The sequence below is a fragment of the Haliotis cracherodii genome, unplaced genomic scaffold (genome assembly GCF_022045235.1).
Source record: "Haliotis cracherodii isolate W230 unplaced genomic scaffold, xgHalCrac1.p SCAF_33, whole genome shotgun sequence".
Lineage (NCBI taxonomy): Eukaryota > Metazoa > Mollusca > Gastropoda > Lepetellida > Haliotidae > Haliotis > Haliotis cracherodii.
In genome coordinates this window covers 695,658-715,345 of record NW_027266290.1, presented here as the reverse complement: position 1 = coordinate 715,345, position 19,688 = coordinate 695,658, and the positions used below count along the sequence as shown (strand labels likewise).

The window sequence follows — 19,688 nt, the reverse complement described above, 5'->3', positions numbered from 1 at the left end:
GGGTCGTCTGAGAGGGATGGATGATCGAAGACGGTACACTCTTAAATATGACATTTTAGGATTAGTGTGGAGGTTAAGACGTTGTTTCATGAAACGTTTAGCATATAGGTAGCGTGGCCGAGTGGTCTAAGGTGCTGGTTTTAGGCACCAGTCTCTCCGGAGGCGTGGGTTCGAATCCCACCGCTGCCATATGGTTTGTTTTGTCCTTGATCCCTTCCAAGATAGACAAGACCTCTGTGAGGTTAACTAAAATACATGTGCCTTTTTGCCAAGGATTACCAGAAAGTGAAAGGGTTCGTTATGCATGTCAGTTTCGAAAGGTTTTCACCACTCCATTTTTGACTATAGGGAGTCTTGGTCATAACTGAAAAATATTATCCAAATCGTCAAAGAAAACTAAACATATACGTGGTTGACATGGGGATCGTATCCACGACATCCGCCTTATTAGCAACTTACTGAGCTAATCGGTAGTCTGAGAGGGATGGATGATAAAAGAGGGTATACTCATAAATATGCCATTTTAGAAATAGTGTGGAGGTTAAGACGTTGTTACATGAAACGTTTAGCATATAGGTAGCGTGGCCGAGTGGTCTAAGGCGCTGGTTTTAGGCACCAGTCTCTGTGGAAACGTGGGTTCGAATCCCAACTCTGCCATATGGTTTGTTTTTGTCCTTGATCCCTTCCAAGATAGACAAGACCTCTGTGAGGTTAACTAAAATACCTGTGCCTTCTTGCCAAGGATTACCAGAAAGTGAAAGGGTTCGTGATGCATGTCCCTTTCCAAAGGTTTTCACCACTCCATTTTTGACTATAGGGAGTCTTGGTCATAACTGAAAAATATTATCCAAATCGTCAAAGAAAACTAAACATATACGTGGTTGACATGGGGATCGTATCCACGACATCCGCCTTATTAGCAACTTACTGAGCTAATCGGTCGTCTGAGAGGGATGGATGATCAAAGACGGTATACTCTTAAATATGCCATTTTAGGAATAGTGTGGAGGTTAAGACGTTGTTTCATGAAACGTTTAGCATATAGGTAGCGTGGCCGAGTGGTCTAAGGTGCTGGTTTTAGGCACCAGTCTCTTCGGAGGCGTGGGTTCGAATCCCACCGCTGCCATATGGTTTGTTTTTGTCCTTGATCCCTTCCAAGATAGACAAGACCTCTGTGAGGTTAACTAAAATACATGTGCCTTTTTGCCAAGGATTACCAGAAAGTGAAAGGGTTCGTTATGCATGTCAGTTTCGAAAGGTTTTCACCACTCCATTTTTGACTATAGGGAGTCTTGGTCATAGCTGAAAAATATTATCCAAATCGTCAAAGAAAACTAAACATATACGTGGTTGACATGGGGATTGTATCCACGACATCCGCCTTATTAGCAACTTACTGAGCTAATGGGTCGTCTGAGAGGGATGGATGATCGAAGACGGTACACTCTTAAATATGACATTTTAGGATTAGTGTGGAGGTTAAGACGTTGTTTCATGAAACGTTTAGCATATAGGTAGCGTGGCCGAGTGGTCTAAGGTGCTGGTTTTAGGCACCAGTCTCTCCGGAGGCGTGGGTTCGAATCCCACCGCTGCCATATGGTTTGTTTTGTCCTTGATCCCTTCCAAGATAGACAAGACCTCTGTGAGGTTAACTAAAATACATGTGCCTTTTTGCCAAGGATTACCAGAAAGTGAAAGGGTTCGTTATGCATGTCAGTTTCGAAAGGTTTTCACCACTCCATTTTTGACTATAGGGAGTCTTGGTCATAACTGAAAAATATTATCCAAATCGTCAAAGAAAACTAAACATATACGTGGTTGACATGGGGATCGTATCCACGACATCCGCCTTATTAGCAACTTACTGAGCTAATCGGTAGTCTGAGAGGGATGGATGATAAAAGAGGGTATACTCATAAATATGCCATTTTAGGAATAGTGTGGAGGTTAAGACGTTGTTACATGAAACGTTTAGCATATAGGTAGCGTGGCCGAGTGGTCTAAGGCGCTGGTTTTAGGCACCAGTCTCTGTGGAAACGTGGGTTCGAATCCCAACTCTGCCATATGGTTTGTTTTTGTCCTTGATCCCTTCCAAGATAGACAAGACCTCTGTGAGGTTAACTAAAATACCTGTGCCTTCTTGCCAAGGATTACCAGAAAGTGAAAGGGTTCGTGATGCATGTCCCTTTCCAAAGGTTTTCACCACTCCATTTTTGACTATAGGGAGTCTTGGTCATAACTGAAAAATATTATCCAAATCGTCAAAGAAAACTAAACATATACGTGGTTGACATGGGGATCGTATCCACGACATCCGCCTTATTAGCAACTTACTGAGCTAATCGGTCGTCTGAGAGGGATGGATGATCAAAGACGGTATACTCTTAAATATGCCATTTTAGGAATAGTGTGGAGGTTAAGACGTTGTTTCATGAAACGTTTAGCATATAGGTAGCGTGGCCGAGTGGTCTAAGGCGCTGGTTTTAGGCACCAGTCTCTTCGGAGGCGTGGGTTCGAATCCCACCGCTGCCATATGGTTTGTTTTTGTCCTTGATCCCTTCCAAGATAGACAAGACCTCTGTGAGGTTAACTAAAATACCTGTGCCTTCTTACCAAGGATTACCAGAAAGTGAAAGGGTTCGTGATGCATGTCGCTTTCCAAAGGTTTTCACCACTCCTTTTTTGACTATATGGAGTCTTGGTCATAACTGAAAAATATTATCCAAATCGTCAAAGAAAACTCAACATATACGTGGTTGACATGGGGATCGTATCCACGACATCCGCCTTATTAGCAACTTACTGAGCTAATCGGTCGTCTGAGAGGGATGGATGATCAAAGACGGTATACTCTTAAATAGCCATTTTAGGAATAGTGTGGAGGTTAAGACGTTGTTTCATGAAACGTTTAGCATATAGGTAGCGTGGCCGAGTGGTCTAAGGCGCTGGTTTTAGGCACCAGTCTCTACGGAGGCGTGGGTTCGAATCCCACCGCTGCCATATGGTTTGTTTTTGTCCTTGATCCCTTCCAAGATAGACAAGACCTCTGTGAGGTTAACTAAAATACCTGTGCCTTCTTGCCAAGGATTACCAGAAAGTGAAAGGGTTCGTTATGCATGTCGCTTTCCAAAGGTTTTCACCACTCCATTTTTGACTATAGGGAGTCTTGGTCATAACTGAAAAATATTATCCAAATCGTCAAAGAAAACTAAACATATACGTGGTTGACATGGGGATCGTATCCACGACATCCGCCTTATTAGCAACTTACTGAGCTAATCGGTCGTCTGAGACGGATGGATGATAAAAGAGGGTATACTCATAAATATGCCATTTTAGGAATAGTGTGGAGGTTAAGACGTTGTTACATGAAACGTTTAGCATATAGGTAGCGTGGCCGAGTGGTCTAAGGCGCTGGTTTTAGGCACCAGTCTCTGTGGAAACGTGGGTTCGAATCCCACCGCTGCCATATGGTTTGTTTTTGTCCTTGATCCCTTCCAAGATAGACAAGACCTCTGTGAGGTTAACTAAAATACCTGTGCCTTCTTGCCAAGGATTACCAGAAAGTGAAAGGGTTCGTGATGCATGTCCCTTTCCAAAGGTTTTCACCACTCCATTTTTGACTATAGGGAGTCTTGGTCATAACTGAAAAATATTATCCAAATTGTCAAAAAAAACTCACCATATACGTGGTTGACATGGGGATCGTATCCACGACATCCGCCTTATTAGCAACTTACTGAGCTAATCGGTCGTCTGAGAGGGATGGATGATCGAAGACGGTATACTCTTAAATATGACATTTTAGAAATAGTGTGGAGGTTAAGACGTTGTTTCATGAAACGCTTAGCATATAGGTAGCGTGGCCGAGTGGTCTAAGGCGCTGGTTTTAGGCACCAGTCTCTCCGGAGGCGTGGGTTCGAATCCCACCGCTGCCATATGGCTTGTTTTTGTCCTTGATCCCTTCCAAGATAGACAAGACCTCTGTGAGGTTAACTAAAATACCTGTGCCTTCTTACCAAGGATTACCAGAAAGTGAAAGGGTTCGTGATGCATGTCGCTTTCCAAAGGTTTTCACCACTCCATTTATTGACGATATGGAGTCTTGGTCATAACTGAAAAATATTATCCAAATCGTCAAAGAAAATTCAACATATACGTGGTTGACATGGGGATCGTATCCACGACATCCGCCTTATTAGCAACTTACTGAGCTAATCGGTCGTCTGAGAGGGATGGATGATCAAAGACGGTATACTCTTAAACATGCCATTTTAGGAATAGTGTGGAGGTTAAGACGTTGTTTCATGAAACGTTTAGCATATAGGTAGCGTGGCCGAGTGGTCTAAGGCGCTGGTTTTAGGCACCAGTTTCTCCGGAGGCGTGGGTTCGAATCCCACCGCTGCCATATGGTTTGTTTTTGTCCTTGATCCCTTCAAAGATAGACAAGACCTCTGTGAGGTTAACTAAAATACCTGTGCCTTCTTGCCAAGGATTACCAGAAAGTGAAAGGGTTCGTTATGCATGTCGCTTTCCAAAGGTTTTCACCACTCCTTTTTTGACTATAGGGAGTCGTTGGTAATAACTGAAAAATATTATCCAAATCGTCAAAGAAAACTAAACATATACGTGGTTGACATGGGGATCGTATCCACGACATCCGCCTTATTAGCAACTTACTGAGCTAATCGGTCGTCTGAGAGGGATGGATGATCGAAGACGGTATACTCTTAAATATGACATTTTAGAAATAGTGTGGAGGTTAAGACGTTGTTTCATGAAACGTTTAGCATATAGGTAGCGTGGCCGAGTGGTCTAAGGCGCTGGTTTTAGGCACCAGTCTCTCCGGAGGCGTGGGTTCGAATCCCACCGCTGCCATATGGCTTGTTTTTGTCCTTGATCCCTTCCAAGATAGACAAGACCTCTGTGAGGTTAACTAAAATACCTGTGCCTTTTTACCAAGGATTACCAGAAAGTGAAAGGGTTCGTGATGCATGTCGCTTTCCAAAGGTTTTCACCACTCCATTTTTGACTATATGGAGTCTTGGTCATAACTGAAAAATATTATCCAAATCGTCAAAGAAAACTAAACATATACGTGGTTGACATGGGGATCGTATCCACGACATCCGCCTTATTAGCAACTTACTGAGCTAATCGGTCGTCTGAGAGGGATGGATGATCAAAGACGGTATACTCTGAAATAGCCATTTTAGGAATAGTGTGGAGGTTAAGACGTTGTTACATGAAACGTTTAGCATATAGGTAGCGTGGCCGAGTGGTCTAAGGCGCTGGTTTTAGGCACCAGTCTCTCCGGAGGCGTGGGTTCGAATCCCACCGCTGCCATATGGTTTGTTTTTGTCCTTGATCCCTTCCAAGATAGACAAGACCTCTGTGAGGTTAACTAAAATACCTGTGCCTTCTTGCCAAGGATTACCAGAAAGTGAAAGGGCTCGTGATGCATGTCCCTTTCCAAAGGTTTTCACCACTCCATTTTTGACTATAGGGAGTCTTGGTCATAACTGAAAAATATTATCCAAATTGTCAAAAAAAACTCACCATATACGTGGTTGACATGGGGATCGTATCCACGACATCCGCCTTATTAGCAACTTACTGAGCTAATCGGTCGTCTGAGAGGGATGGATGATCAAAGACGGTATACTCTTAAATATGACATTTTAGAAATAGTGTGGAGGTTAAGACGTTGTTTCATGAAACGTTTAGCATATAGGTAGCGTGGCCGAGTGGTCTAAGGCGCTGGTTTTAGGCACCAGTCTCTCCGGAGGCGTGGGTTCGAATCCCACCGCTGCCATATGGCTTGTTTTTGTCCTTGATCCCTTCCAAGATAGACAAGACCTCTGTGAGGTTAACTAAAATACCTGTGCCTTCTTACCAAGGATTACCAGAAAGTGAAAGGGTTCGTGATGCATGTCGCTTTCCAAAGGTTTTCACCACTCCATTTATTGACGATATGGAGTCTTGGTCATAACTGAAAAATATTATCCAAATCGTCAAAGAAAATTCAACATATACGTGGTTGACATGGGGATCGTATCCACGACATCCGCCATATTAGCAACTTACTGAGCTAATCGGTCGTCTGAGAGGGATGGATGATCAAAGACGGTATACTCTTAAACATGCCATTTTAGGAATAGTGTGGAGGTTAAGACGTTGTTTCATGAAACGTTTAGCATATAGGTAGCGTGGCCGAGTGGTCTAAGGCGCTGGTTTTAGGCACCAGTTTCTCCGGAGGCGTGGGTTCGAATCCCACCGCTGCCATATGGTTTGTTTTTGTCCTTGATCCCTTCAAAGATAGACAAGACCTCTGTGAGGTTAACTAAAATACCTGTGCCTTCTTGCCAAGGATTACCAGAAAGTGAAAGGGTTCGTTATGCATGTCGCTTTCCAAAGGTTTTCACCACTCCTTTTTTGACTATAGGGAGTCGTTGGTAATAACTGAAAAATATTATCCAAATCGTCAAAGAAAACTAAACATATACGTGGTTGACATGGGGATCGTATCCACGACATCCGCCTTATTAGCAACTTACTGAGCTAATCGGTCGTCTGAGAGGGATGGATGATCGAAGACGGTATACTCTTAAATATGACATTTTAGAAATAGTGTGGAGGTTAAGACGTTGTTTCATGAAACGTTTAGCATATAGGTAGCGTGGCCGAGTGGTCTAAGGCGCTGGTTTTAGGCACCAGTCTCTCCGGAGGCGTGGGTTCGAATCCCACCGCTGCCATATGGCTTGTTTTTGTCCTTGATCCCTTCCAAGATAGACAAGACCTCTGTGAGGTTAACTAAAATACCTGTGCCTTCTTACCAAGGATTACCAGAAAGTGAAAGGGTTCGTGATGCATGTCGCTTTCCAAAGGTTTTCACCACTCCATTTTTGACTATATGGAGTCTTGGTCATAACTGAAAAATATTATCCAAATCGTCAAAGAAAACTAAACATATACGTGGTTGACATGGGGATCGTATCCACGACATCCGCCTTATTAGCAACTTACTGAGCTAATCGGTCGTCTGAGAGGGATGGATGATCAAAGACGGTATACTCTGAAATAGCCATTTTAGGAATAGTGTGGAGGTTAAGACGTTGTTACATGAAACGTTTAGCATATAGGTAGCGTGGCCGAGTGGTCTAAGGCGCTGGTTTTAAACAAATCTTCGAAGAAAAGAGGAAGAAGAAATAAAATACAACCCAAGATCACAGACTGTGTACTTCAGAACAATGACTTAAAAAATAAATTGAGAGAAAGTAAAAAAGATGAACAAAAGAAGAAGAAAGAAGAAAAGGTTAACGATCGACGAGAAATATCTGGCGTGTCTGAGAACGGTGTATAAACTAACAATGTGTTTGTACATACATTTCATATTTATATTTGCAATGGTCACAACATGGTCATGGAATGTGAATGGACTCCGTGATGTCACAAAAATGCAAAATGTATTCTCTCTACTAACGAACTCCCATGTCAATATTGCCTTTTTGCAGGAGACCTTTTGGTCTGATGAATTCATTGAAAAATATAAATATTTATGGCCAGGAACAATTTTATACTCTAATGCTGGTAATGCTAGAAAAGGAGTTGCTCTTTTGATCTCTCCTGACTTTGAAGAAAAGGTGGCCATGCTTGAAAAAGACATTGATGGAAGACTACTAAAGGCGTCTCTATCTCTTGAAAATAAAACAGTGATTTTATTAAATGTGTATGCCCCAAACGATCCTAGAGAGAGAATACTATTTTTCAATGATTTAATGAAATGGGTTAATCATGAGCATTTAATTTGCGCTGGAGATTTTAATGAAATTCTTGATCCTTCACTTGATAAAGGTCCCAATAACACAACATTTAACATCCAAAGTAGCAATGTGTTAAACACCTTTCTTCACAAAAACAACCTAATTGATATATGGCGGTACAAGAACTATGACAAAAAAGAGTTTTCTCGAATACAGTCTGTATTAGGAGTAATTAAACAATCTCGGATCGATCTGATATTTGTTTCAAGAAACCTTATTTCAAATATGATCAACTGTTACATTAGATATTCCTCTGTGAGTGATCACAATATTGTTGTATCAAGGTTAGACTTTTCTCCTATAGAAAGGGGTCCTGGTGTATGGATTTTTAATAATCAGCTTCTTGACGATTGCACATTCTATCAAAAGATCACTGAAATAATAGAAGAGGCAAAAGGGTGCCCTTTACTTAAAACTGAACCATTGATATGGTGGGATAACTTAAAATATCAGTTCAAAAAGTTTTCCAGGTATTATGCATCCAAAAAAAGCAATCACGAAAAAGCTGATTATTTTAAAATTCAAAATAAGCTTAGAATAGAATATCATAAGATATCCTCCATTCCTGGCTATGTATCTTCTGTTTTACAATCAATAGAAAATGAGCTGGAGACATACGAGATTAACAAATGCAAAGGAGCCATTCTCAGGTCAAAGGCCCAGTGGACGCTCGATTCCGACAGAAATACCTCATACTTTTTAAATCTAGAAAAAACAAAACAGCAAGCAAACTCGATCAAAGAATTATTCAGAGGAGACGGTACAATAGCCAACAACACAGAGGATATCTTGGATACTGCTCAACAATTTTACTCCTCTTTATTCACTGCTGAACACTGTAATGTAGAAAAACAACAGGACATTGTTAATAATATCAAGGACAAGCTTTCCGAAGATGAGAGGAATTCATGCGAAGTACATATTTCTCAGAGTGAGCTTACCGTGGCACTCAAAGGTATGCAGAAAAATAAATCACCAGGCCCAGATGGTCTAACAGTTGAGTTTTATTTGAAGTTTTGGAACATTTTATGCCCCTTCTTCATACAAGTTGTTGATTGTGTACACAAAGAAAACAGTCTTTCACGTACCATGAAAAAGAGCATAATTAGTTTATTTTATAAAAAGAAAGGTGACAAGAGAGACATTAAATGTTACAGGCCTATTTCATTGATAAATGTAGATTGTAAACTAATATCCAGAGTGTTGTCATTAAGATTACGAACTGTCATGTCCTCAATTGTCTCCCCTGAACAATCTTGCTGTGTACCAGGAAGAGACATAGCTAACAACCTTCACTCCCTAAGAGATGTTATTGACATTGTAAATAATCGTGATGATGATGATTCATATCTCATCAAAATAGATCAAGAGAAAGCTTTTGACAGGGTCTCACATCAATACTTATTTCAAATTCTCAGAAAATTTAACTTTGGAGATTTCTTCATTTCATGGATTAAAATTCTCTATACTGATATACATAGTTCTGTTAAATGCAATGGCCATTTGACGCCTTATTTTCCTTTAACTCGTGGTGTTCGTCAAGGAGATCCAATGAGCTCCATGCTGTACGTTTTGGTGTCAGAGCCACTTAATCTCCTAGTTAAGAACAATCCTGAAATCCATGGAATAAGTATCAACAATGACATTTATTCTTTGATATATCAACATGCTGATGACACTTCAATCACTGTTTCAGATGTCAACTCCGTCGAAGAAACATTTAGCACAGTTAACTCATACTGTGAAGGAACGGGAGCAAAAATCAACATCGAAAAATCAGAAGTTTTGTTGTTGGGTAAAAATAACCTTCGTGACTGTTCAATCAACGTCCCGGTTAAAATCAAAAAAGATTGTGTTGAAATATTAGGCATTTATTTCGGCAAGGATAAAGCAATGTGTGAAACGTTGAATTGGAGAAAGAAAATGGACAAAATTCAAACATTGTTAAATTCATGGTTACGTAGACAACTTACTCTACAGGGTAGAGCAGTTGTAATAAATATCCTTATGAGTTCCCGCTTATGGTATGCGTTTACTGTACTACCTGTCCCACAATGGGTTGAGCATAGATTTACTCATATGTTTAGTAAATTCTTGTGGCACAATAAAACTGCCAAAATAACATCAGATACCTGTATTGGTATTTGTTTAGATGGTGGTCTGAATATACCAAAGTTGTGTTTTAAAAAATATGCACTGAGACTTAAGTTGCTGAGGGCTTTTGCTAATTCCCAGCTTAATTGTATTTGGAAACAAACAATGCTATATTTTATGTCACATCTTCTGAAAATGAACTTGGGAATTCATGTTTTATCTCTTGAACATAATAAGGGTGATTTACAAGACATAAGCCCATTTTATGCTGAGCTTTTATCTGCATGGAATGAAATTACTGGAGGGAAAAGACCCTTGCTTCAAAATGTAGATGATATCATGAATCAACCACTTTTTAAAAATCCATTAATTACTTTCAATGGAAAAACTCTAATGTTTCAATCGTTTATTTCAAGTGGAATTATTTGTATTAAACATATTTGTTTTGAAGTTATTCCAAAATTCATGTCCTCACAAATTATTGTAGATATTGTACGTGATACTTTACCTGAAATGGACAAAAACACTATACAACAATGCTATGCAATCATTTTATACGCGCTTCCATCAGAATGGAAAAATATCATTTTGTCTGATGTCGGCAAAAACCTTCCCTCTGGAGACATCTTCTGCACGATTGATGGACAGGACATGTCAGTTGAAGTTTTAACAGCTAAATTTTGCTACGAAATATTCAGACAAAAACACTTCAAAAAGCCAGTTGCTATTTCTTTTTGGAATAATATTGCTTTGGACATTAATTGGAAAGATATTTGGCTGAATGTGTGGCAGAAAGATAAATCAACAGACTCTATACAGTTGGATTTTAAAATTGCTCACAATATTATCTTTACATATGATAAACTGTGCAAAATTGGATTGTCAAACACTGATGTTTGTCCTGTGTGTCAAAATGAAACAGAGGACATTTTACATTTGTTTATCTTCTGCCAAGAGTTATCTTCCTTGCAATCTCTATTAATTGACATGTTGACAGATGTTTGTCAAGATTCAGGGTTTAGTCTTGGACAGTTAAATCTCTGGTTACTGTTCGGATTCCTGCCAGAAAAGAAGTTGTCATGTAAACCGTTCATGAACATTGTATTGTCAATATATCGCATTGCTGTATTTAAAAGAAGAGTTATTATGAGTCAGGAAACAATCTCATTTCACATGAAAGCTTTTTTCAAATCTTTGATTAAGCGGCATTTCAGCCTTTTGTTGTTTCACTATTCCAAAATGAATCAATTACATATCTTTATTCAAAGATATATAATGACCAATACATTTATCACATTAGATGGAAATGAGATTGTTCTCAAACCCCCTCTAGAATAGAAACATGTAACGTATAAAGAACGTGTTCAATCTGCATTCATCTTTTTGTATCTGTAAAGACGTGTTTAGATAATCAAATGTAAAAGACTATTTCTCATATTTTCTGTCTGTAGAATCGGAATGTTATACACTGCCACCCTACTTCTGTGATAACCATTTTATTTTTGTGGTGGCAGTGTCAGCACTGTCTGCGTTTGTATTATATTCCTGTGAATAAATTTTATCAAGAAAAAAAAAAAAAAAAAAAAAAAGGCGCTGGTTTTAGGCACCAGTCTCTCCGGAGGCGTGGGTTCGAATCCCACCGCTGCCATATGGTTTGTTTTTGTCCTTGATCCCTTCCAAGATAGACAAGACCTCTGTGAGGTTAACTAAAATACCTGTGCCTTCTTGCCAAGGATTACCAGAAAGTGAAAGGGCTCGTGATGCATGTCCCTTTCCAAAGGTTTTCACCACTCCATTTTTGACTATAGGGAGTCTTGGTCATAACTGAAAAATATTATCCAAATTGTCAAAAAAAACTCACCATATACGTGGTTGACATGGGGATCGTATCCACGACATCCGCCTTATTAGCAACTTACTGAGCTAATCGGTCGTCTGAGAGGGATGGATGATCAAAGACGGTATACTCTTAAATATGACATTTTAGAAATAGTGTGGAGGTTAAGACGTTGTTTCATGAAACGTTTAGCATATAGGTAGCGTGGCCGAGTGGTCTAAGGCGCTGGTTTTAGGCACCAGTCTCTCCGGAGGCGTGGGTTCGAATCCCACCGCTGCCATATGGCTTGTTTTTGTCCTTGATCCCTTCCAAGATAGACAAGACCTCTGTGAGGTTAACTAAAATACCTGTGCCTTCTTACCAAGGATTACCAGAAAGTGAAAGGGTTCGTGATGCATGTCGCTTTCCAAAGGTTTTCACCACTCCATTTATTGACGATATGGAGTCTTGGTCATAACTGAAAAATATTATCCAAATCGTCAAAGAAAATTCAACATATACGTGGTTGACATGGGGATCGTATCCACGACATCCGCCTTATTAGCAACTTACTGAGCTAATCGGTCGTCTGAGAGGGATGGATGATCAAAGACGGTATACTCTTAAATATGCCATTTTAGGAATAGTGTGGAGGTTAAGACGTTGTTTCATGAAACGTTTAGCATATAGGTAGCGTGGCCGAGTGGTCTAAGGCGCTGGTTTTAGGCACCAGTCTCTCCGGAGGCGTGGGTTCGAATCCCACCGCTGCCATATGGCTTGTTTTTGTCCTTGATCCCTTCAAAGATAGACAAGACCTCTGTGAGGTTAACTAAAATACCTGTGCCTTCTTACCAAGGATTACCAGAAAGTGAAAGGGTTCGTGATGCATGTCGCTTTCCAAAGGTTTTCACCACTCCATTTTTGACTATATGGAGTCTTGGTCATAACTGAAAAATATTATCCAAATCGTCAAAGAAAACTCAACATATACGTGGTTGACATGGGGATCGTATCCACGACATCCGCCTTATTAGCAACTTACTGAGCTAATCGGTCGTCTGAGAGGGATGGATGATCAAAGACGGTATACTCTTAAACATGCCATTTTAGGAATAGTGTGGAGGTTAAGACGTTGTTTCATGAAACGTTTAGCATATAGGTAGCGTGGCCGAGTGGTCTAAGGCGCTGGTTTTAGGCACCAGTCTCTCCGGAGGCGTGGGTTCGAATCCCACCGCTGCCATATGGTTTGTTTTTGTCCTTGATCCCTTCAAAGATAGACAAGACCTCTGTGAGGTTAACTAAAATACCTGTGCCTTCTTGCCAAGGATTACCAGAAAGTGAAAGGGTTCGTGATGCATGTCGCTTTCCAAAGGTTTTCACCACTCCTTTTTTGACTATAGGGAGTCGTTGGTCATAACTGAAAAATATTATCCAAATCGTCAAAGAAAACTAAACATATACGTGGTTGACATGGGGATCGTATCCACGACATCCGCCTTATTAGCAACTTACTGAGCTAATCGGTCGTCTGAGAGGGATGTATGATCGAAGACGGTATACTCTTAAATATGACATTTTAGAAATAGTGTGGAGGTTAAGACGTTGTTTCATGAAACGTTTAGCATATAGGTAGCGTGGCCGAGTGGTCTAAGGCGCTGGTTTTAGGCACCAGTCTCTCCGGAGGCGTGGGTTCGAATCCCACCGCTGCCATATGGCTTGTTTTTGTCCTTGATCCCTTCAAAGATAGACAAGACCTCTGTGAGGTTAACTAAAATACCTGTGCCTTCTTACCAAGGATTACCAGAAAGTGAAAGGGTTCGTGATGCATGTCGCTTTCCAAAGGTTTTCACCACTCCATTTTTGACTATATGGAGTCTTGGTCATAACTGAAAAATATTATCCAAATCGTCAAAGAAAACTAAACATATACGTGGTTGACATGGGGATCGTATCCACGACATCCGCCTTATTAGCAACTTACTGAGCTAATCGGTCGTCTGAGAGGGATGGATGATCAAAGACGGTATACTCTTAAATATGCCATTTTAGGAATAGTGTGGAGGTTAAGACGTTGTTTCATGAAACGTTTAGCATATAGGTAGCGTGGCCGAGTGGTCTAAGGCGCTGGTTTTAGGCACCAGTCTCTCCGGAGGCGTGGGTTCGAATCCCACCGCTGCCATATGGCTTGTTTTTGTCCTTGATCCCTTCAAAGATAGACAAGACCTCTGTGAGGTTAACTAAAATACCTGTGCCTTCTTACCAAGGATTACCAGAAAGTGAAAGGGTTCGTGATGCATGTCGCTTTCCAAAGGTTTTCACCACTCCATTTTTGACTATATGGAGTCTTGGTCATAACTGAAAAATATTATCCAAATCGTCAAAGAAAACTCACCATATACGTGGTTGACATGGGGATCGTATCCACGACATCCGCCTTATTAGCAACTTACTGAGCTAATCGGTCGTCTGAGAGGGATGGATGATCAAAGACGGTATACTCTTAAACATGCCATTTTAGGAATAGTGTGGAGGTTAAGACGTTGTTTCATGAAACGTTTAGCATATAGGTAGCGTGGCCGAGTGGTCTAAGGCGCTGGTTTTAGGCACCAGTCTCTCCGGAGGCGTGGGTTCGAATCCCACCGCTGCCATATGGTTTGTTTTTGTCCTTGATCCCTTCAAAGATAGACAAGACCTCTGTGAGGTTAACTAAAATACCTGTGCCTTTTTGCCAAGGATTACCAGAAAGTGAAAGGGTTCGTTATGCATGTCAGTTTCCAAAGGTTTTCACCACTCCATTTTTGACTATAGGGAGTCTTGGTCATAACTGAAAAATATTATCCAAATCGTCAAAGAAAACTAAACATATACGTGGTTGACATGGGGATCGTATCCACGACATCCGCCTTATTAGCAACTTACTGAGCTAATCGGTCGTCTGAGAGGGATGGATGATAAAAGAGGGTATACTCATAAATATGCCATTTTAGGAATAGTGTGGAGGTTAAGACGTTGTTACATGAAACGTTTAGCATATAGGTAGCGTGGCCGAGTGGTCTAAGGCGCTGGTTTTAGGCACCAGTCTCTGTGGAAACGTGGGTTCGAATCCCAACTCTGCCATATGGTTTGTTTTTGTCCTTGATCCCTTCAAAGATAGACAAGACCTCTGTGAGGTTAACTAAAATACCTGTGCCTTCTTGCCAAGGATTACCAGAAAGTGAAAGGGTTCGTGATGCATGTCGCTTTCCAAAGGTTTTCACCACTCCTTTTTTGACTATAGGGAGTCTTGGTCATAACTGAAAAATATTATCCAAATCGTCAAAGAAAACTCAACATATACGTGGTTGACATGGGGATCGTATCCACGACATCCGCCTTATTAGCAACTTACTGAGCTAATCGGTCGTCTGAGAGGGATGGATGATCAAAGACGGTATACTCTTAAATAGCCATTTTAGGAATAGTGTGGAGGTTAAGACGTTGTTTCATGAAACGTTTAGCATATAGGTAGCGTGGCCGAGTGGTCTAAGGCGCTGGTTTTAGGCACCAGTCTCTACGGAGGCGTGGGTTCGAATCCCACCGCTACCATATGGTTTGTTTTTGTCCTTGATCCCTTCCAAGATAGACAAGACCTCTGTGAGGTTAACTAAAATACCTGTGCCTTCTTGCCAAGGATTACCAGAAAGTGAAAGGGTTCGTTATGCATGTCAGTTTCCAAAGGTTTTCACCACTCCATTTTTGACTATAGGGAGTCTTGGTCATAACTGAAAAATATTATCCAAATCGTCAAAGAAAACTAAACATATACGTGGTTGACATGGGGATCGTATCCACGACATCCGCCTTATTAGCAACTTACTGAGCTAATCGGTCGTCTGAGACGGATGGATGATAAAAGACGGTATACTCATAAATATGCCATTTTAGGAATAGTGTGGAGGTTAAGACGTTGTTACATGAAACGTTTAGCATATAGGTAGCGTGGCCGAGTGGTCTAAGGCGCTGGTTTTAGGCACCAGTCTCTGTGGAAACGTGGGTTCGAATCCCACCGCTACCATATGGTTTGTTTTTGTCCTTGATCCCTTCCAAGATAGACAAGACCTCTGTGAGGTTAACTAAAATACCTGTGCCTTCTTGCCAAGGATTACCAGAAAGTGAAAGGGTTCGTTATGCATGTCCCTTTCCAAAGGTTTTCACCACTCCATTTTTGACTATAGGGAGTCTTGGTCATAACTGAAAAATATTATCCAAATTGTCAAAAAAAACTCACCATATACGTGGTTGACATGGGGATCGTATCCACGACATCCGCCTTAATAGCAACTTACTGAGCTAATCGGTCGTCTGAGAGGGATGGATGATCAAAGACGGTATACTCTTAAATATGACATTTTAGGATTAGTGTGGAGGTTAAGACGTTGTTTCATGAAACGTTTAGCATATAGGTAGCGTGGCCGAGTGGTCTAAGGCGCTGGTTTTAGGCACCAGTCTCTCCGGAGGCGTGGGTTCGAATCCCACCGCTGCCATATGGCTTGTTTTTGTCCTTGATCCCTTCCAAGATAGACAAGACCTCTGTGAGGTTAACTAAAATACCTGTGCCTTTTTGCCAAGGATTACCAGAAAGTGAAAGGGTTCGTTATGCATGTCAGTTTCCAAAGGTTTTCACCACTCCATTTTTGACTATAGGGAGTCTTGGTCATAACTGAAAAATATTATCCAAATCGTCAAAGAAAACTAAACATATACGTGGTTGACATGGGGATCGTATCCACGACATCCGCCTTATTAGCAACTTACTGAGCTAATCGGTCGTCTGAGAGGGATGGATGATAAAAGAGGGTATACTCATAAATATGCCATTTTAGGAATAGTGTGGAGGTTAAGACGTTGTTACATGAAACGTTTAGCATATAGGTAGCGTGGCCGAGTGGTCTAAGGCGCTGGTTTTAGGCACCAGTCTCTGTGGAAACGTGGGTTCGAATCCCAACTCTGCCATATGGTTTGTTTTTGTCCTTGATCCCTTCAAAGATAGACAAGACCTCTGTGAGGTTAACTAAAATACCTGTGCCTTCTTGCCAAGGATTACCAGAAAGTGAAAGGGTTCGTGATGCATGTCGCTTTCCAAAGGTTTTCACCACTCCTTTTTTGACTATAGGGAGTCTTGGTCATAACTGAAAAATATTATCCAAATCGTCAAAGAAAACTCAACATATACGTGGTTGACATGGGGATCGTATCCACGACATCCGCCTTATTAGCAACTTACTGAGCTAATCGGTCGTCTGAGAGGGATGGATGATCAAAGACGGTATACTCTTAAATAGCCATTTTAGGAATAGTGTGGAGGTTAAGACGTTGTTTCATGAAACGTTTAGCATATAGGTAGCGTGGCCGAGTGGTCTAAGGCGCTGGTTTTAGGCACCAGTCTCTACGGAGGCGTGGGTTCGAATCCCACCGCTACCATATGGTTTGTTTTTGTCCTTGATCCCTTCCAAGATAGACAAGACCTCTGTGAGGTTAACTAAAATACCTGTGCCTTTTTGCCAAGGATTACCAGAAAGTGAAAGGGTTCGTTATGCATGTCAGTTTCCAAAGGTTTTCACCACTCCATTTTTGACTATAGGGAGTCTTGGTCATAACTGAAAAATATTATCCAAATCGTCAAAGAAAACTAAACATATACGTGGTTGACATGGGGATCGTATCCACGACATCCGCCTTATTAGCAACTTACTGAGCTAATCGGTCGTCTGAGACGGATGGATGATAAAAGACGGTATACTCATAAATATGCCATTTTAGGAATAGTGTGGAGGTTAAGACGTTGTTACATGAAACGTTTAGCATATAGGTAGCGTGGCCGAGTGGTCTAAGGCGCTGGTTTTAGGCACCAGTCTCTGTGGAAACGTGGGTTCGAATCCCACCGCTACCATATGGTTTGTTTTTGTCCTTGATCCCTTCCAAGATAGACAAGACCTCTGTGAGGTTAACTAAAATACCTGTGCCTTCTTGCCAAGGATTACCAGAAAGTGAAAGGGTTCGTTATGCATGTCCCTTTCCAAAGGTTTTCACCACTCCATTTTTGACTATAGGGAGTCTTGGTCATAACTGAAAAATATTATCCAAATTGTCAAAAAAAACTCACCATATACGTGGTTGACATGGGGATCGTATCCACGACATCCGCCTTAATAGCAACTTACTGAGCTAATCGGTCGTCTGAGAGGGATGGATGATCAAAGACGGTATACTCTTAAATATGACATTTTAGGATTAGTGTGGAGGTTAAGACGTTGTTTCATGAAACGTTTAGCATATAGGTAGCGTGGCCGAGTGGTCTAAGGCGCTGGTTTTAGGCACCAGTCTCTCCGGAGGCGTGGGTTCGAATCCCACCGCTGCCATATGGCTTGTTTTTGTCCTTGATCCCTTCCAAGATAGACAAGACCTCTGTGAGGTTAACTAAAATACCTGTGCCTTCTTACCAAGGATTACCAGAAAGTGAAAGGGTTCGTGATGCATGTCGCTTTCCAAAGGTTTTCACCACTCCATTTTTGACTATAGGGAGTCTTGGTCATAACTGAAAAATATTATCCAAATCGTCAAAGAAAACTAAACATATACGTGGTTGACATGGGGATCGTATCCACGACATCCGCCTTATTAGCAACTTACTGAGCTAATGGGTCGTCTGAGAGGGATGGATGATCAAAGACGGTATACTCTTAAATATGCCATTTTAGGAATAGTGTGGAGGTTAAGACGTTGTTTCATGAAACGTTTAGCATATAGGTAGCGTGGCCGAGTGGTCTAAGGCGCTGGTTTTAGGCACCAGTCTCTCCGGAGGCGACGGTTCGAATCCCACCGCTGCCATATGGCTTGTTTTTGTCCTTGATCCCTTCAAAGATAGACAAGACCTCTGTGAGGTTAACTAAAATACCTGTGCCTTCTTACCAAGGATTACCAGAAAGTGAAAGGGTTCGTGATGCATGTCGCTTTCCAAAAGTTTTCACCACTCCATTTTTGACTATAGGGAGTCTTGGTCATAACTGCAAAATATTATCCAAATCGTCAAAGAAAACTCAACATATACGTGGTTGACATGGGGATCGTATCCACGACATCCGCCTTATTAGCAACTTACTGAGCTAATCGGTCGTCTGAGAGGGATGGATGATCAAAGACGGTATACTCTTAAACATGCCATTTTAGGATTAGTGTGGAGGTTAAGACGTTGTTTCATGAAACGTTTAGCATATAGGTAGCGTGGCCGAGTGGTCTAAGGCGCTGGTTTTAGGCACCAGTCTCTCCGGAGGCGTGGGTTCGAATCCCACCGCTGCCATATTGTTTGTTTTTGTCCTTGATCCCTTCAAAGATAGACAAGACCTCTGTGAGGTTAACTAAAATACCTGTGCCTTCTTGCCAAGGATTACCAGAAAGTGAAAGGGTTCGTTATGCATGTCGCTTTCCAAAGGTTTTCACCACTCCTTTTTTGACTATAGGGAGTCGTTGGTCATAACTGAAAAATATTATCCAAATCGTCAAAGAAAACTAAACATATACGTGGTTGACATGGGGATCGTATCCACGACATCCGCCTTATTAGCAACTTACTGAGCTAATCGGTCGTCTGAGAGGGATGGGTAATCGAAGACGATATACTCTTAAATATGACATTTTAGAAATAGTGTGGAGGTTAAGACGTTGTTTCATGAAACGTTTAGCATATAGGTAGCGTGGCCGAGTGGTCTAAGGCGCTGGTTTTAGGCACCAGTCTCTCCGGAGGCGTGGGTTCGAATCCCACCGCTGACATATGGCTTGTTTTTGTCCTTGATCCCTTCCAAGATAGACAAGACCTCTGTGAGGTTAACTAAAATACCTGTGCCTTCTTACCAAGGATTACCAGAAAGTGAAAGGGTTCGTGATGCATGTCGCTTTCCAAAGGTTTTCACCACTCCATT

The 19,688-nt window shown here is 41.2% G+C and overlaps 27 non-coding genes across 27 annotated transcripts; all 27 read left to right on the top strand.

The window, feature by feature from the left end:
- The first annotated feature begins 107 nt into the window (after nucleotides 1-107).
- On the top strand, nucleotides 108-189 carry Trnal-uag (transfer RNA leucine (anticodon UAG)). Its single transcript has one exon. It is a non-coding gene; the product is annotated as a tRNA-Leu (tRNA).
- Nucleotides 190-1,044: 855 nt separating this feature from the next.
- Nucleotides 1,045-1,126, top strand: Trnal-uag (transfer RNA leucine (anticodon UAG)). The gene has a single exon. It is a non-coding gene; the product is annotated as a tRNA-Leu (tRNA).
- A 387-nt stretch (nucleotides 1,127-1,513) lies between these two features.
- On the top strand, nucleotides 1,514-1,595 carry Trnal-uag (transfer RNA leucine (anticodon UAG)). The gene has a single exon. It is a non-coding gene; the product is annotated as a tRNA-Leu (tRNA).
- Nucleotides 1,596-2,450: 855 nt separating this feature from the next.
- Nucleotides 2,451-2,532, top strand: Trnal-uag (transfer RNA leucine (anticodon UAG)). The gene has a single exon. It is a non-coding gene; the product is annotated as a tRNA-Leu (tRNA).
- A 386-nt stretch (nucleotides 2,533-2,918) lies between these two features.
- On the top strand, nucleotides 2,919-3,000 carry Trnal-uag (transfer RNA leucine (anticodon UAG)). The gene has a single exon. It is a non-coding gene; the product is annotated as a tRNA-Leu (tRNA).
- Nucleotides 3,001-3,387: 387 nt separating this feature from the next.
- Nucleotides 3,388-3,469, top strand: Trnal-uag (transfer RNA leucine (anticodon UAG)). Its single transcript has one exon. It is a non-coding gene; the product is annotated as a tRNA-Leu (tRNA).
- A 387-nt stretch (nucleotides 3,470-3,856) lies between these two features.
- Trnal-uag (transfer RNA leucine (anticodon UAG)) lies at nucleotides 3,857-3,938 on the top strand. The gene has a single exon. It is a non-coding gene; the product is annotated as a tRNA-Leu (tRNA).
- A 388-nt stretch (nucleotides 3,939-4,326) lies between these two features.
- Trnal-uag (transfer RNA leucine (anticodon UAG)) lies at nucleotides 4,327-4,408 on the top strand. The gene has a single exon. It is a non-coding gene; the product is annotated as a tRNA-Leu (tRNA).
- Nucleotides 4,409-4,796: 388 nt separating this feature from the next.
- On the top strand, nucleotides 4,797-4,878 carry Trnal-uag (transfer RNA leucine (anticodon UAG)). The gene has a single exon. It is a non-coding gene; the product is annotated as a tRNA-Leu (tRNA).
- Nucleotides 4,879-5,264: 386 nt separating this feature from the next.
- Trnal-uag (transfer RNA leucine (anticodon UAG)) lies at nucleotides 5,265-5,346 on the top strand. Its single transcript has one exon. It is a non-coding gene; the product is annotated as a tRNA-Leu (tRNA).
- A 387-nt stretch (nucleotides 5,347-5,733) lies between these two features.
- Trnal-uag (transfer RNA leucine (anticodon UAG)) lies at nucleotides 5,734-5,815 on the top strand. Its single transcript has one exon. It is a non-coding gene; the product is annotated as a tRNA-Leu (tRNA).
- A 388-nt stretch (nucleotides 5,816-6,203) lies between these two features.
- Nucleotides 6,204-6,285, top strand: Trnal-uag (transfer RNA leucine (anticodon UAG)). Its single transcript has one exon. It is a non-coding gene; the product is annotated as a tRNA-Leu (tRNA).
- Nucleotides 6,286-6,673: 388 nt separating this feature from the next.
- Nucleotides 6,674-6,755, top strand: Trnal-uag (transfer RNA leucine (anticodon UAG)). The gene has a single exon. It is a non-coding gene; the product is annotated as a tRNA-Leu (tRNA).
- A 5,197-nt stretch (nucleotides 6,756-11,952) lies between these two features.
- Nucleotides 11,953-12,034, top strand: Trnal-uag (transfer RNA leucine (anticodon UAG)). Its single transcript has one exon. It is a non-coding gene; the product is annotated as a tRNA-Leu (tRNA).
- A 388-nt stretch (nucleotides 12,035-12,422) lies between these two features.
- Trnal-uag (transfer RNA leucine (anticodon UAG)) lies at nucleotides 12,423-12,504 on the top strand. Its single transcript has one exon. It is a non-coding gene; the product is annotated as a tRNA-Leu (tRNA).
- A 387-nt stretch (nucleotides 12,505-12,891) lies between these two features.
- Trnal-uag (transfer RNA leucine (anticodon UAG)) lies at nucleotides 12,892-12,973 on the top strand. Its single transcript has one exon. It is a non-coding gene; the product is annotated as a tRNA-Leu (tRNA).
- Nucleotides 12,974-13,361: 388 nt separating this feature from the next.
- Nucleotides 13,362-13,443, top strand: Trnal-uag (transfer RNA leucine (anticodon UAG)). The gene has a single exon. It is a non-coding gene; the product is annotated as a tRNA-Leu (tRNA).
- Nucleotides 13,444-13,830: 387 nt separating this feature from the next.
- Nucleotides 13,831-13,912, top strand: Trnal-uag (transfer RNA leucine (anticodon UAG)). Its single transcript has one exon. It is a non-coding gene; the product is annotated as a tRNA-Leu (tRNA).
- Nucleotides 13,913-14,299: 387 nt separating this feature from the next.
- On the top strand, nucleotides 14,300-14,381 carry Trnal-uag (transfer RNA leucine (anticodon UAG)). Its single transcript has one exon. It is a non-coding gene; the product is annotated as a tRNA-Leu (tRNA).
- An 855-nt stretch (nucleotides 14,382-15,236) lies between these two features.
- Nucleotides 15,237-15,318, top strand: Trnal-uag (transfer RNA leucine (anticodon UAG)). Its single transcript has one exon. It is a non-coding gene; the product is annotated as a tRNA-Leu (tRNA).
- Nucleotides 15,319-15,705: 387 nt separating this feature from the next.
- On the top strand, nucleotides 15,706-15,787 carry Trnal-uag (transfer RNA leucine (anticodon UAG)). The gene has a single exon. It is a non-coding gene; the product is annotated as a tRNA-Leu (tRNA).
- A 387-nt stretch (nucleotides 15,788-16,174) lies between these two features.
- Trnal-uag (transfer RNA leucine (anticodon UAG)) lies at nucleotides 16,175-16,256 on the top strand. The gene has a single exon. It is a non-coding gene; the product is annotated as a tRNA-Leu (tRNA).
- An 855-nt stretch (nucleotides 16,257-17,111) lies between these two features.
- Trnal-uag (transfer RNA leucine (anticodon UAG)) lies at nucleotides 17,112-17,193 on the top strand. The gene has a single exon. It is a non-coding gene; the product is annotated as a tRNA-Leu (tRNA).
- Nucleotides 17,194-17,580: 387 nt separating this feature from the next.
- On the top strand, nucleotides 17,581-17,662 carry Trnal-uag (transfer RNA leucine (anticodon UAG)). Its single transcript has one exon. It is a non-coding gene; the product is annotated as a tRNA-Leu (tRNA).
- A 387-nt stretch (nucleotides 17,663-18,049) lies between these two features.
- On the top strand, nucleotides 18,050-18,131 carry Trnal-uag (transfer RNA leucine (anticodon UAG)). Its single transcript has one exon. It is a non-coding gene; the product is annotated as a tRNA-Leu (tRNA).
- An 856-nt stretch (nucleotides 18,132-18,987) lies between these two features.
- On the top strand, nucleotides 18,988-19,069 carry Trnal-uag (transfer RNA leucine (anticodon UAG)). Its single transcript has one exon. It is a non-coding gene; the product is annotated as a tRNA-Leu (tRNA).
- A 388-nt stretch (nucleotides 19,070-19,457) lies between these two features.
- Trnal-uag (transfer RNA leucine (anticodon UAG)) lies at nucleotides 19,458-19,539 on the top strand. The gene has a single exon. It is a non-coding gene; the product is annotated as a tRNA-Leu (tRNA).
- Nucleotides 19,540-19,688: the final 149 nt, after the last annotated feature.